Consider the following 12781-nt stretch of genomic DNA (forward strand, 5'->3'; position numbering starts at 1 on the left):
CTAAGAAGGGGAGGGATTCTATTTTTGTTGTTGTGGATAGATTCTCTAAGATGGCACATTTTATAGCTTGTCATAAAACCGATGATGCTTCAAACATTGCGGATTTGTTCTTTAGAGAAGTCGCTAGGTTGCATTGAATGCCTAGGACTATTGTTTCTGGTCGCGATGTTAAATTCTTGAGTTACTTTTGGAAGAATTTATGGGCTAAACTTGGCACAAAATTGTTGTTTTCTACTACTTGTCATCTTCAAACGGATGGACAAACTGAAGTTGTCAATTGAACTTTGGGAACACTTTTGCGTGCTATTCTTAAAAAGAACTTGGATTGACATTTCTATGGACTTTATTTTGGGGTTGCCTAGGACTAAGAAGGGGATGGATTCTATTTTTGTTGTTGTGGATAGATTCTCTAAGATGGCACATTTTATAGCTTGTTATAAAACCGATGATGCTTCAAAAATTGCGGATTTGTTCTTTAGAGAAGTCGTTAGGTTGCATGGCATGCCTAGGACTATTATTTCTGGTCGCGATGTTAAATTCTTTAGTTACTTTTGGAAGACTTTATGGTCTAAACTTGGCACAAAATTGTTGTTTTCTACTACTTGTCATCCTCAAACGGATGGACAAACTGAAGTTTTCAATAAAACTTTGGGAACACTTTTGCGTGCTATTCTTAAAAAGAACTTGGATTGACATTTTGATGGACTTTATTTTGGGGTTGCCGAGGACTAAGAAGGGGAGTGATTCTATTTTGGTTGTTGTGGATAGATTCTCTAAGATGACACATTTTATAGCTTGTCATAAAACAGATGATGCTTCAAACATTGCGGATTTGTTCTTTAGAGAAGTCGTTAGGTTGCATGGCATGCCTAGGACAATTATTTCTGGTCGCAATGTTAAATTCTTTAGTTACTTTTTGAAGAATTTATGGGCTAAACTTGGCACAAAATTGTTGTTTTCTACTACTTGTCATCCTAAAACGGATGGACAAACTGAAGTTGTCAATAGAACTTTGGGAACACTTTTGCGTGCTATTCTTAAAAAGAACTTGGATTGACATTTCTATGGACTTTATTTTGGGGTTGCCTAGGACTAAGAAGGGGAGTGATTCTATTTTCATTGTTGTGGATAGATTCTCTAAGATGGCACATTTTATATCTTGTCATAAAACCGATGATGCTTCAAACATCGCGGATTTGTTCTTTAGAGAAGTCGCTAGGTTGCATGGCATGCCTAGGACTATTGTTTCTGATCGCGATGTTAAATTCTTGAGTTACTTTTGGAAGACTTTATGGTCTAAACCTGGCACAAAATTGTTGTTTTCTACTACTTGTCATCTTGAAACGGATGGACGAACTGAAGTTGTCAATAGAACTTTGGGAACACTTTTGCGCGCTATTCTTAAAAAGAACTTGGATTGACATTTCTATGGACTTTATTTTGGGGTTGTCTAGGACTAAGAAGGGGATTGATTTTATTTTCGTTGTTGTGGATAGATTCTCTAATATGGCACATTTTATATCTTGTCATAAAACCGATGATGCTTCAAACATTGCGGATTTGTTCTTTTGAGAAGTCGCTAGATTGCATGGCATGCTTAGGACTTTGATTCTGATCGCGAAGTTAAATTCTTGAGTTACTTTTGGAATACTTTATGGGCTAAACTTGGCACAAAATTGTTGTTTTCTACTACTTGTCATCTCAAACGGATGGACAAACAGAAGTTGTCAATAGAAGTTTGGGAACACTTTTGCGTGCTATTCTTAAAAAGAACTTGGATTGACATTTCTATGGACTTTATTTTGGGGTTGCCTAGGACTAAGAAGGGGATGGATTCTATTTTTGTTGTTGTGGATAGATTCTCTAAGATGGCACATTTTATAGCTTGTTATAAAACCGATGATTCTTCAAACATTGCGGATTTTTTCTTTAGAGAAGTCGTTAGGTTGCATGGCATGCCTAGGACTATTGTTTCTGGTCGCGATGTTAAATTTTTGAGTTACTTTTGGAATACTTTATGGGCTAAACTTGGCACAAAATTGTTGTTTTCTACTACCTGTCATTCTCAAACGGATGGACAAAATGAAGTTGTCAATAGAACTTTGAGAACACTTTTGCGTGCTACTCTTAAAAAGAACTTGGATTGACATTTCTATGGACTTTATTTTGGAGTTGCCTAGGACTAAGTAAGGGAGGGATTCTATTTTTGTTGTTGTGGATAGATTCTCTATGATGGCACATTTTATAGCTTGTGATAAAACCGATGATGCTTCAAACATTGCGGATTTTTTCTTTAGAGAAGTCGTTAGGTTGCATGGCATGCCTAGGACTATTGTTTCTGGTCGCGATGATAAATTCTTGAGTTACTTTTGGAAGAATTTATGGGCTAAACTTGGCACAAAATTGTTGTTTTCTACTACTTGTCATCCTCCTACGGATGGACAAAATGAAGTTGTCAATAGAACTTTGAGAACACCTTTGCGTGCTACTCTTAAAAAGAACTTGGATTGACATTTCTATGGACTTTATTTTGGGGTTGCCTAGGACTAAGAATGGAGGGATTCTATTTTTGTTGTTGTGGATAGATTCCCTATGATGTCACATTTTATAGCTTGTGATAAAACCGATGATGCTTCAAACATTGCGGATTTTTTCTTTAGAGAAGTCGTTAGGTTGCATGGCATGCCTAGGACTATTGTTTCTGGTCGCGATGTTAAATTTTTGAGTTACTTTTGGAATACTTTATGGGCTAAACTTGGTAAAAAATTTTTGTTTTCTACTACTTGTCATCCTCAAACGGATGGACAAACTGAAGTTGTCAATAGAACTTTGAGAACACTTTTGCGTGCTATTCTTAAAAAGAACTTGGATTGACATTTCTATGGACTTTATTTTGGGGTTGCCTAGGACTAAGAAGGGGAGGGATTCTATTTTTGTTGTTGTGGATAGATTCTCTAAGATGGCACATTTTATAGCTTGTCATAAAACCGATGATGCTTCAAACATTGCGGATTTGTTCTTTAGAGAAGTCGCTAGGTTGCATTGAATGCCTAGGACTATTGTTTCTGGTCGCGATGTTAAATTCTTGAGTTACTTTTGGAAGAATTTATGGGCTAAACTTGGCACAAAATTGTTGTTTTCTACTACTTGTCATCTTCAAACGGATGGACAAACTGAAGTTGTCAATTGAACTTTGGGAACACTTTTGCGTGCTATTCTTAAAAAGAACTTGGATTGACATTTCTATGGACTTTATTTTGGGGTTGCCTAGGACTAAGAAGGGGATGGATTCTATTTTTGTTGTTGTGGATAGATTCTCTAAGATGGCACATTTTATAGCTTGTTATAAAACCGATGATGCTTCAAAAATTGCGGATTTGTTCTTTAGAGAAGTCGTTAGGTTGCATGGCATGCCTAGGACTATTATTTCTGGTCGCGATGTTAAATTCTTTAGTTACTTTTGGAAGACTTTATGGTCTAAACTTGGCACAAAATTGTTGTTTTCTACTACTTGTCATCCTCAAACGGATGGACAAACTGAAGTTTTCAATAAAACTTTGGGAACACTTTTGCGTGCTATTCTTAAAAAGAACTTGGATTGACATTTTGATGGACTTTATTTTGGGGTTGCCGAGGACTAAGAAGGGGAGTGATTCTATTTTGGTTGTTGTGGATAGATTCTCTAAGATGACACATTTTATAGCTTGTCATAAAACAGATGATGCTTCAAACATTGCGGATTTGTTCTTTAGAGAAGTCGTTAGGTTGCATGGCATGCCTAGGACAATTATTTCTGGTCGCAATGTTAAATTCTTTAGTTACTTTTTGAAGAATTTATGGGCTAAACTTGGCACAAAATTGTTGTTTTCTACTACTTGTCATCCTAAAACGGATGGACAAACTGAAGTTGTCAATAGAACTTTGGGAACACTTTTGCGTGCTATTCTTAAAAAGAACTTGGATTGACATTTCTATGGACTTTATTTTGGGGTTTGTGACACCCCTGACCTCTTTAAATAAAATACGCAGCGGAATAAAAATTTTCTTTAAAATATGGAAGGAGTTTCAAAATACATTTTCTTTAAACATTTAACAACCAAAATAAATACATGATCATTCAAAAGGTATAATAAAATACAAAACATCAGTCCTATGATCATGCCATCAAAATCATCCTTCCAACGGTGCATGCATATGACTCCCTGTCCACAGTCAACGTCCCGGGCCTCCACTCTGATCTGCATCACATGAAATAACTGGAATGAGAATAAATCTCAGCAAGTGGAACTCTTACATAGCAATGATACATAGTATACTCTGTAAAACATGACTTTGAAATCATAAATACCATCAACTCTGAAATATGAATACTGTAGCAATAACTGTAGCAATAGCATAGCAATAGATAGCAATACGATGGTATTCTCTTTTCTATGGTTGGATTGATATCAATAGTATCTGTGACTATGGTTGCCAATATCCCATCGATATAAATCGATAACTGTGAGGGGATAAAAGCCTATGGTCGATGATCATCTAATTGCATGCAATGCTCTGACTATGATTAATCAATCCAATAAAACATTTGAACTCTGAATATCATTTAAAGCCGTCGTTTCGCAATCTCATAATATCACTTGTATTCCCTTTTTAACAATAGTGAGACATCAATGCCTCCAATAGATAATCAATGAAATCAATACATAACAATGGATCAATTGAAGGGAATAACACTTTGAAACCTTTAAAACACAATACATATAATATCATGTGAGCAAAAAGGATGAAATTCCACTTACAACCCAATAGAACACCTCAAATAAGCTCTTGGTTCACCACCTACAACAATAATCCATAAACAACACCAAAATCAACTCTATATCCAAAAATACAAGTTAAATAATCCATAGAACCAACCAATACTCCAACCTATAGCATGCCATTTCCAAAACCATGATAGAATTCAACCAAAAACTTACCTAAGCTTCCTAGCACCAAGGAGAACCACGATCTCAAGTCGAAAATCGAACTAGATCCAAGAATCAAAGGTAGGAAATGAAATGAAATGAAGGAAACCCTTGTTTCTAGAGAGGAAAAACGAGAATGGAGGAAAGGTAAGGTGAAAAGTGAAGTCAACTCAACCAAAAAGCAACTTAAAGCTTCGCCCATACCTCAATAATGCATGACCGCGGGTGCGCCAACACAAGGACCGCGGGAGCGCCAAGCCTACGACCAAAAAAACCATTTTCTAGACCACTGAGACCGCGGGTGCGGTCCTTACATGACCGCGGGTGCGCTCCACCTTCGGACCAAATCTTACTCTGCGCACAGCTTCTTCAAAGATCGCCTCAGAAACGCCTCTTCCCGTCCGAATTAGAAAAAGTGGTAAACTACAAAGTTGTAGCTCTATGTCTTATCTTGACTCCCTCAAAATTTCAGATCATTTGGATGTCTGAGTAAAAGTTATGCTAAATCTCCCAACCTGTGTCACTGGAGGAACGTCGAATCACACGACACACTTCGGGACACTTTTGGCTTACCTTCCACAATGATTTGAACAAAATTCAAAATACGAAAGTTATAGCCTTATGTCTTATCTAACCACTCCAATTGGCCTCACCTCATTTGGATCAATATACCATTTATCATGAATTTAATCGTAACGCCGCTACAAAAACACTGCACATCATCTATAACCAACCATACTAAAATCATAAATCGAAACTCTTAACATCCAAACTATACTTAAACTTACCCAAATAGCCAATAATCATACAAAATCTTAAACCATACCGTACACCGGGTTCGGCTATTACAATCTCCCCTCCTTAGAGGAATTTCGTCCGCGAAATTGACGTCACTGCACGAACAACTCGGGATACTTCTCTCTCATCTCATCCTCTGGTTCCCATGTAGCCTCTACGATCAAATGGTTCCTCCAAAGGACTTTAACAATGCCGATATCTTTGTTCCTCAATACTCTGACTGTGCGATCCAAAATCTGAATCGGAATCTCTTGGTATGACAAATTCGGCGTCAAGTCCAATGGCTCGTGGCGAAGAACATGGGAAGGATTCGCAATATACTCTCCTGAGCATATCCTCTAGAATCTGAATGACTATCTCTCTGACTGACCGACTCTCTGAGGGTGAAAAGCTGTACTAAATGCTAACCTCGAACCCATAGCTCTATGCAAACTCTTCCAAAACTCTGAAGTAAATCTAGGATCACGATCAGTCACGATCGACACAGGAACCCAAATACAACCTCTGAAGATCACCAAACCATCACCAAACACTCTAAACTCTAAGGTACCTCTATCCTCTACTCTAGCTCTCATCTCTATCAACTGAACCTCGACAGTCTGCTCTCTACGGATCCTGTCCGCCAATAAAGCCCTAATAACTAATGCTGATAAACGAGCAATGATTCCAGGGACCATCAAAGCAATCACAAACTCCCTATCTCTGTCCGGAGGCAAACCCGGCACATCAAGCTCAAACACATCAACAAACTCTATCACCACATCAATATCACCAATATTCAACTTAACCATACTATCCACATCAACAATAAAAGCCAAAAATCCAACACAACCTCTACACAGCAATCTCTCAGCCTCAAAACAAGAAGTAAAAGGAAGGACCAGCGAAGTACCTGTACTGGCGAGCATACCTCACCTATCGCCATCATCTTCCTTGGTCATCGAAAAGATACGACCCTGCACTTTCTCCTGACTGGCTCCCTGAGGACAATCTCTGGCAACGTGGCCTGCCGTGCCACAACGATGACAAGTATGAGTGCCATATCTGCACTCTCCCCAATGATGACTGCCGCACTTGGGACACAATGGCTTCTCTGGATCAGATGGGACTGTCGGTGGTCTAGAACTCAAATCCATCTTGTCTTTCCCTTTGAATCGATCTCCACCTTGCTGACTCGAAGTCTGGCTCCTCTGAGCAATAGCCTGACGTCTCGCTTGCCTCTCCCGGGCAATGTCTTTCTCGTCCTGCTCAGCCAATAATGCCTTGGACACAATCTCCTTGAAAGTCACGGCCTTGGACATATTGATATCACGGCGAATCTCAGCTCTAAGGCCTCGAATGAAATGAGCGCCTTTGTCCTTGTCGTTCGAAGCAATATATGGAGCAAACAAGCAGCCCTCCTCAAACTTCAAAATATACTCACCAACATCCATACTCCCCTGTCTAAGCTCCAAGAACTCCGTAACCTTCCTCGCTCTAAGTGCGTCGGGGAAATACTTGTCATAGAACAAATCTGTAAACTCTGACCACGTCAGTGTCGAGACATCAACTCCAACCTTGGTCGCATTCCACCAAATGCGAGCAACTTTAACCAACAAGAACACTGCACAGCTGATCCTGTCTCTGTCTGAATAATTGAGATGATCAAAGATCGCCTCTAAAGCCTTGACCCACTCAACTGCAACTAAAGGATCAGTGCTCCCTGAAAACTCTGGCGGATCCATCCTCTTGAATGCAAAAAATATGACATCAGTGCCAACTTCCTGAGCAACCTGCCCTCTACCCTGACCTGCTCCTTGCAATCGGAGCAACTGCTGAATCTGCTCACTATGGACCTTAGCCTGCTCTTTAAGCAACTTGCCGAACTCGTCGACAACTCTCGAGGAAGAACTATCCTCACCCTCTACAGCTTTCCTCTTAGGTGGCATCCTCTACTCTACAATGTGCTCACAAAAGACATATCAATATATAACAACGGATAGATGCAAGAAAACATACCCGGACAGTTGAAAGTAGACGAAGTCATATGCATTGGTCCGAAGAACACCGCTCTGATACCAATTGTGACACCCCTGACCTCTTTAAATAAAATACGCAGCGGAATAAAAATTTTCTTTAAAATATGGAAGGAGTTTCAAAATACATTTTCTTTAAACATTTAACAACCAAAATAAATACATGATCATTCAAAAGGTATAATAAAATACAAAACATCAGTCCTATGATCATGCCATCAAAATCATCCTTCCAACGGTGCATGCATATGACTCCCTGTCCACAGTCAACGTCCCGGGCCTCCACTCTGATCTGCATCACATGAAATAACTGGAATGAGAATAAATCTCAGCAAGTGGAACTCTTACATAGCAATGATACATAGTATACTCTGTAAAACATGACTTTGAAATCATAAATACCATCAACTCTGAAATATGAATACTGTAGCAATAACTGTAGCAATAGCATAGCAATAGATAGCAATACGATGGTATTCTCTTTTCTATGGTTGGATTGATATCAATAGTATCTGTGACTATGGTTGCCAATATCCCATCGATATAAATCGATAACTGTGAGGGGATAAAAGCCTATGGTCGATGATCATCTAATTGCATGCAATGCTCTGACTATGATTAATCAATCCAATAAAACATTTGAACTCTGAATATCATTTAAAGCCGTCGTTTCGCAATCTCATAATATCACTTGTATTCCCTTTTTAACAATAGTGAGACATCAATGCCTCCAATAGATAATCAATGAAATCAATACATAACAATGGATCAATTGAAGGGAATAACACTTTGAAACCTTTAAAACACAATACATATAATATCATGTGAGCAAAAAGGATGAAATTCCACTTACAACCCAATAGAACACCTCAAATAAGCTCTTGGTTCACCACCTACAACAATAATCCATAAACAACACCAAAATCAACTCTATATCCAAAAATACAAGTTAAATAATCCATAGAACCAACCAATACTCCAACCTATAGCATGCCATTTCCAAAACCATGATAGAATTCAACCAAAAACTTACCTAAGCTTCCTAGCACCAAGGAGAACCACGATCTCAAGTCGAAAATCGAACTAGATCCAAGAATCAAAGGTAGGAAATGAAATGAAATGAAGGAAACCCTTGTTTCTAGAGAGGAAAAACGAGAATGGAGGAAAGGTAAGGTGAAAAGTGAAGTCAACTCAACCAAAAAGCAACTTAAAGCTTCGCCCATACCTCAATAATGCATGACCGCGGGTGCGCCAACACAAGGACCGCGGGAGCGCCAAGCCTACGACCAAAAAAACCATTTTCTAGACCACTGAGACCGCGGGTGCGGTCCTTACATGACCGCGGGTGCGCTCCACCTTCGGACCAAATCTTACTCTGCGCACAGCTTCTTCAAAGATCGCCTCAGAAACGCCTCTTCCCGTCCGAATTAGAAAAAGTGGTAAACTACAAAGTTGTAGCTCTATGTCTTATCTTGACTCCCTCAAAATTTCAGATCATTTGGATGTCTGAGTAAAAAGTTATGCTAAATCTCCCAACCTGTGTCACTGGAGGAACGTCGAATCACACGACACACTTCGGGACACTTTTGGCTTACCTTCCACAATGATTTGAACAAAATTCAAAATACGAAAGTTATAGCCTTATGTCTTATCTAACCACTCCAATTGGCCTCACCTCATTTGGATCAATATACCATTTATCATGAATTTAATCGTAACGCCGCTACAAAAACACTGCACATCATCTATAACCAACCATACTAAAATCATAAATCGAAACTCTTAACATCCAAACTATACTTAAACTTACCCAAATAGCCAATAATCATACAAAATCTTAAACCATACCGTACACCGGGTTCGGCTATTACAGGGTTGCCTAGGACTAAGAAGGGGAGTGATTCTATTTTCATTGTTGTGGATAGATTCTCTAAGATGGCACATTTTATATCTTGTCATAAAACCGATGATGCTTCAAACATCGCGGATTTGTTCTTTAGAGAAGTCGCTAGGTTGCATGGCATGCCTAGGACTATTGTTTCTGATCGCGATGTTAAATTCTTGAGTTACTTTTGGAAGACTTTATGGTCTAAACCTGGCACAAAATTGTTGTTTTCTACTACTTGTCATCTTGAAACGGATGGACGAACTGAAGTTGTCAATAGAACTTTGGGAAAACTTTTGCGCGCTATTCTTAAAAAGAACTTGGATTGACATTTCTATGGACTTTATTTTGGGGTTGTCTAGGACTAAGAAGGGGATTGATTTTATTTTCGTTGTTGTGGATAGATTCTCTAATATGGCACATTTTATATCTTGTCATAAAACCGATGATGCTTCAAACATTGCGGATTTGTTCTTTTGAGAAGTCGCTAGATTGCATGGCATGCTTAGGACTTTGATTCTGATCGCGAAGTTAAATTCTTGAGTTACTTTTGGAATACTTTATGGGCTAAACTTGGCACAAAATTGTTGTTTTCTACTACTTGTCATCTCAAACGGATGGACAAACAGAAGTTGTCAATAGAAGTTTGGGAACACTTTTGCGTGCTATTCTTAAAAAGAACTTGGATTGACATTTCTCTGGACTTTATTTTGGGGTTGCCTAGGACTAAGAAGGGGAGAGATTCTATTTTTGTTGTTGTGGATAGATTCTCTAAGATGGCACATTTTATAGCTTGTCATAAAACCGATGATGCTTCAAACATTGCGGATTTGTTCTTTAGAGAAGTCGCTAGGTTGCATGGAATGCCTAGGACTATTGTTTCTGGTCGCGATGTTAAATTCTTGAGTTACTTTTGGAATACTTTATGGGCTAAACTTGGTACAAAATTGTTGTTTTCTACTACTTGTCATCCTCAAACGTATGGACAAACATGAAGTTGTCAATAGAAGTTTGGGAACACTTTTGCGTGCTATTCTTGAAAAGAACTTGGATTGACATTTCTATGGACTTTATTGTGGGGTTGCCTAGGACTAAAAAGGGGATGGATTCTATTTTTGTTGTTGTGGATAGATTCTCTAAGATGGCACATTTTATAGCTTGTTATAAAACCGATGATGCTTCAAACATTGCAGATTTTTTCTTTAGAGAAGTCGTTAGGTTGCATGGCATGCCTAGGACTATTGTTTCTGGTCGCGATGTTAAATTTTTGAGTTACTTTTGGAATACTTTATGGGCTAAACTTGGCACAAAATTGTTGTTTTCTACTACTTGTCATCCTCAAACGGATGGACAAACTGAAGTTGTCAATAGAACTTTGGGAACACTTTTGCGTGCTATTCTTAAAAAGAACTTGGATTGACATTTCTATGGACTTTATTTTGGGGTTGCCTAGGACTAAGAAGGGGATGGATTCTATTTTTGTTGTTGTGGATAGATTCTCTAAGATGGCACATTTTATAGCTTGTCATAAAACCGATGATGCTTCAAACATTGCGGATTTGTTCTTTAGAGAAGTCGTTAGGTTGCATGGCATGCCTAGGACTATTGTTTCTGGTCGCGATGTTAAATTCTTGAGTTACTTTTGGAATACTTTATGGGCTAAACTTGGCACAAAATTGTTGTTTTCTACTACTTGTCATCCTCAAACGGATGGACAAACTGAAGTTGTCAATAGAACTTTGAGAACACTTTTGCGTGCTATTCTTAAAAAGAACTTGGATTGACATTTCTATGGACTTTATTTTGGGGTTGCCTAGGACTAAGAAGGGGAGGGATTCTATTTTTGTTGTTGTGGATAGATTCTCTAAGATGGCACATTTTATAGCTTGTTATAAAACCGATGATGCTTCAAACATTGCGGATTGTTCTTTAGAGAAGTCGTTAGGTTGCATGGCATGCCTAGGACTATTGTTTCTGGTCGCGATGTTTAATTCTTGAGTTACTTTTGGAATACTTTATGGGCTAAACTTGGCACAAAATTGTTGTTTTCTACTACTTGTCATCCTCAAACGGATGGACAAACTGAAGTTGTCAATAGAACTTTGAGAACACTTTTGCGTGCTATTCTTAAAAAGAACTTGGATTGACATTTCTATGGACTTTATTTTGGGGTTGCCTAGGACTAAGAAGGGGAGGGATTCTATTTTTGTTGTTGTGGATAGATTCTCTAAGATGGCACATTTTATAGCTTGTCATAAAACCGATGATGCTTCAAACATTGCGGATTTGTTCTTTAGAGAAGTCGCTAGGTTGCATTGAATGCCTAGGACTATTGTTTCTGGTCGCGATGTTAAATTCTTGAGTTACTTTTGGAATACTTTATGGGCTAAACTTGGCACAAAATTGTTGTTTTCTACTACTTCTCATCTTCAAACGGATGGACAAACTGAAGTTGTCAATAGAACTTTGGGAACACTTTTGCGTGCTATTCTTAAAAAGAACTTGGATTGACATTTCTATGGACTTTATTTTGGGGTTAACTAGGACTAAGAAGGGATGGATTCTATTTTTGTTGTTGTGGATAGATTCTCTAAGATGGCACATTTTATAGCTTGTCATAAAACCGATGATGCTTCAAACATTGCGGATTTGTTCTTTAGAGAAGTCGCTAGGTTGCATTGAATGCCTAGGACTATTGTTTCTGGTCGCGATGTTAAATTCTTGAGTTACTTTTGGAATACTATATGGGCTAAACTTGGCACAAAATTGTTGTTTTCTACTACTTGTCATCCTCAAACGGATGGACAAACTGAAGTTGTCAATAGAACTTTGGGAACACTTTTGCGTGCTATTCTTAAAAAGAACTTGGATTGACATTTCTATGGACTTTATTTTGGGGTTGCCTAGGACTAAGAAGGGGAGGGATTCTATTTTTGTTGTTGTGGATAGATTCTCTAAGATGGCACATTTTATAGCTTGTCATAAAACCGATGATGCTTCAAACATTGCGGATTTGTTCTTTAGAGAAGTCGCTAGGTTGCATGGAATGCCTAGGACTATTGTTTCTGGTCGCGATGTTAATTCTTGAGTTACTTTTGGAATACTTTATGGGCTAA

At 38.4% G+C, this 12781-nt stretch overlaps 2 long non-coding RNA genes across 2 annotated transcripts; both read right to left on the bottom strand.

Annotated features, from left to right (window-relative positions):
• Positions 1 to 4122: 4122 nt before the first annotated feature.
• LOC140820508 (uncharacterized) lies at positions 4123 to 5209 on the bottom strand. The gene is made up of 3 exons (XR_012115505.1): positions 4980 to 5209; positions 4800 to 4839; positions 4123 to 4238 (listed from the first exon to the last, which is right to left on the bottom strand). It is a non-coding gene; the product is annotated as an uncharacterized lncRNA (long non-coding RNA).
• A 2766-nt stretch (positions 5210 to 7975) lies between these two features.
• Positions 7976 to 9043, bottom strand: LOC140820509 (uncharacterized). The gene is made up of 3 exons (XR_012115506.1): positions 8814 to 9043; positions 8634 to 8673; positions 7976 to 8072 (listed from the first exon to the last, which is right to left on the bottom strand). It is a non-coding gene; the product is annotated as an uncharacterized lncRNA (long non-coding RNA).
• Positions 9044 to 12781: the final 3738 nt, after the last annotated feature.

This window comes from Primulina eburnea, unplaced genomic scaffold, assembly GCF_022965805.1.
Source record: "Primulina eburnea isolate SZY01 unplaced genomic scaffold, ASM2296580v1 ctg1095, whole genome shotgun sequence".
In the NCBI taxonomy this organism is placed as follows: domain Eukaryota; kingdom Viridiplantae; phylum Streptophyta; class Magnoliopsida; order Lamiales; family Gesneriaceae; genus Primulina; species Primulina eburnea.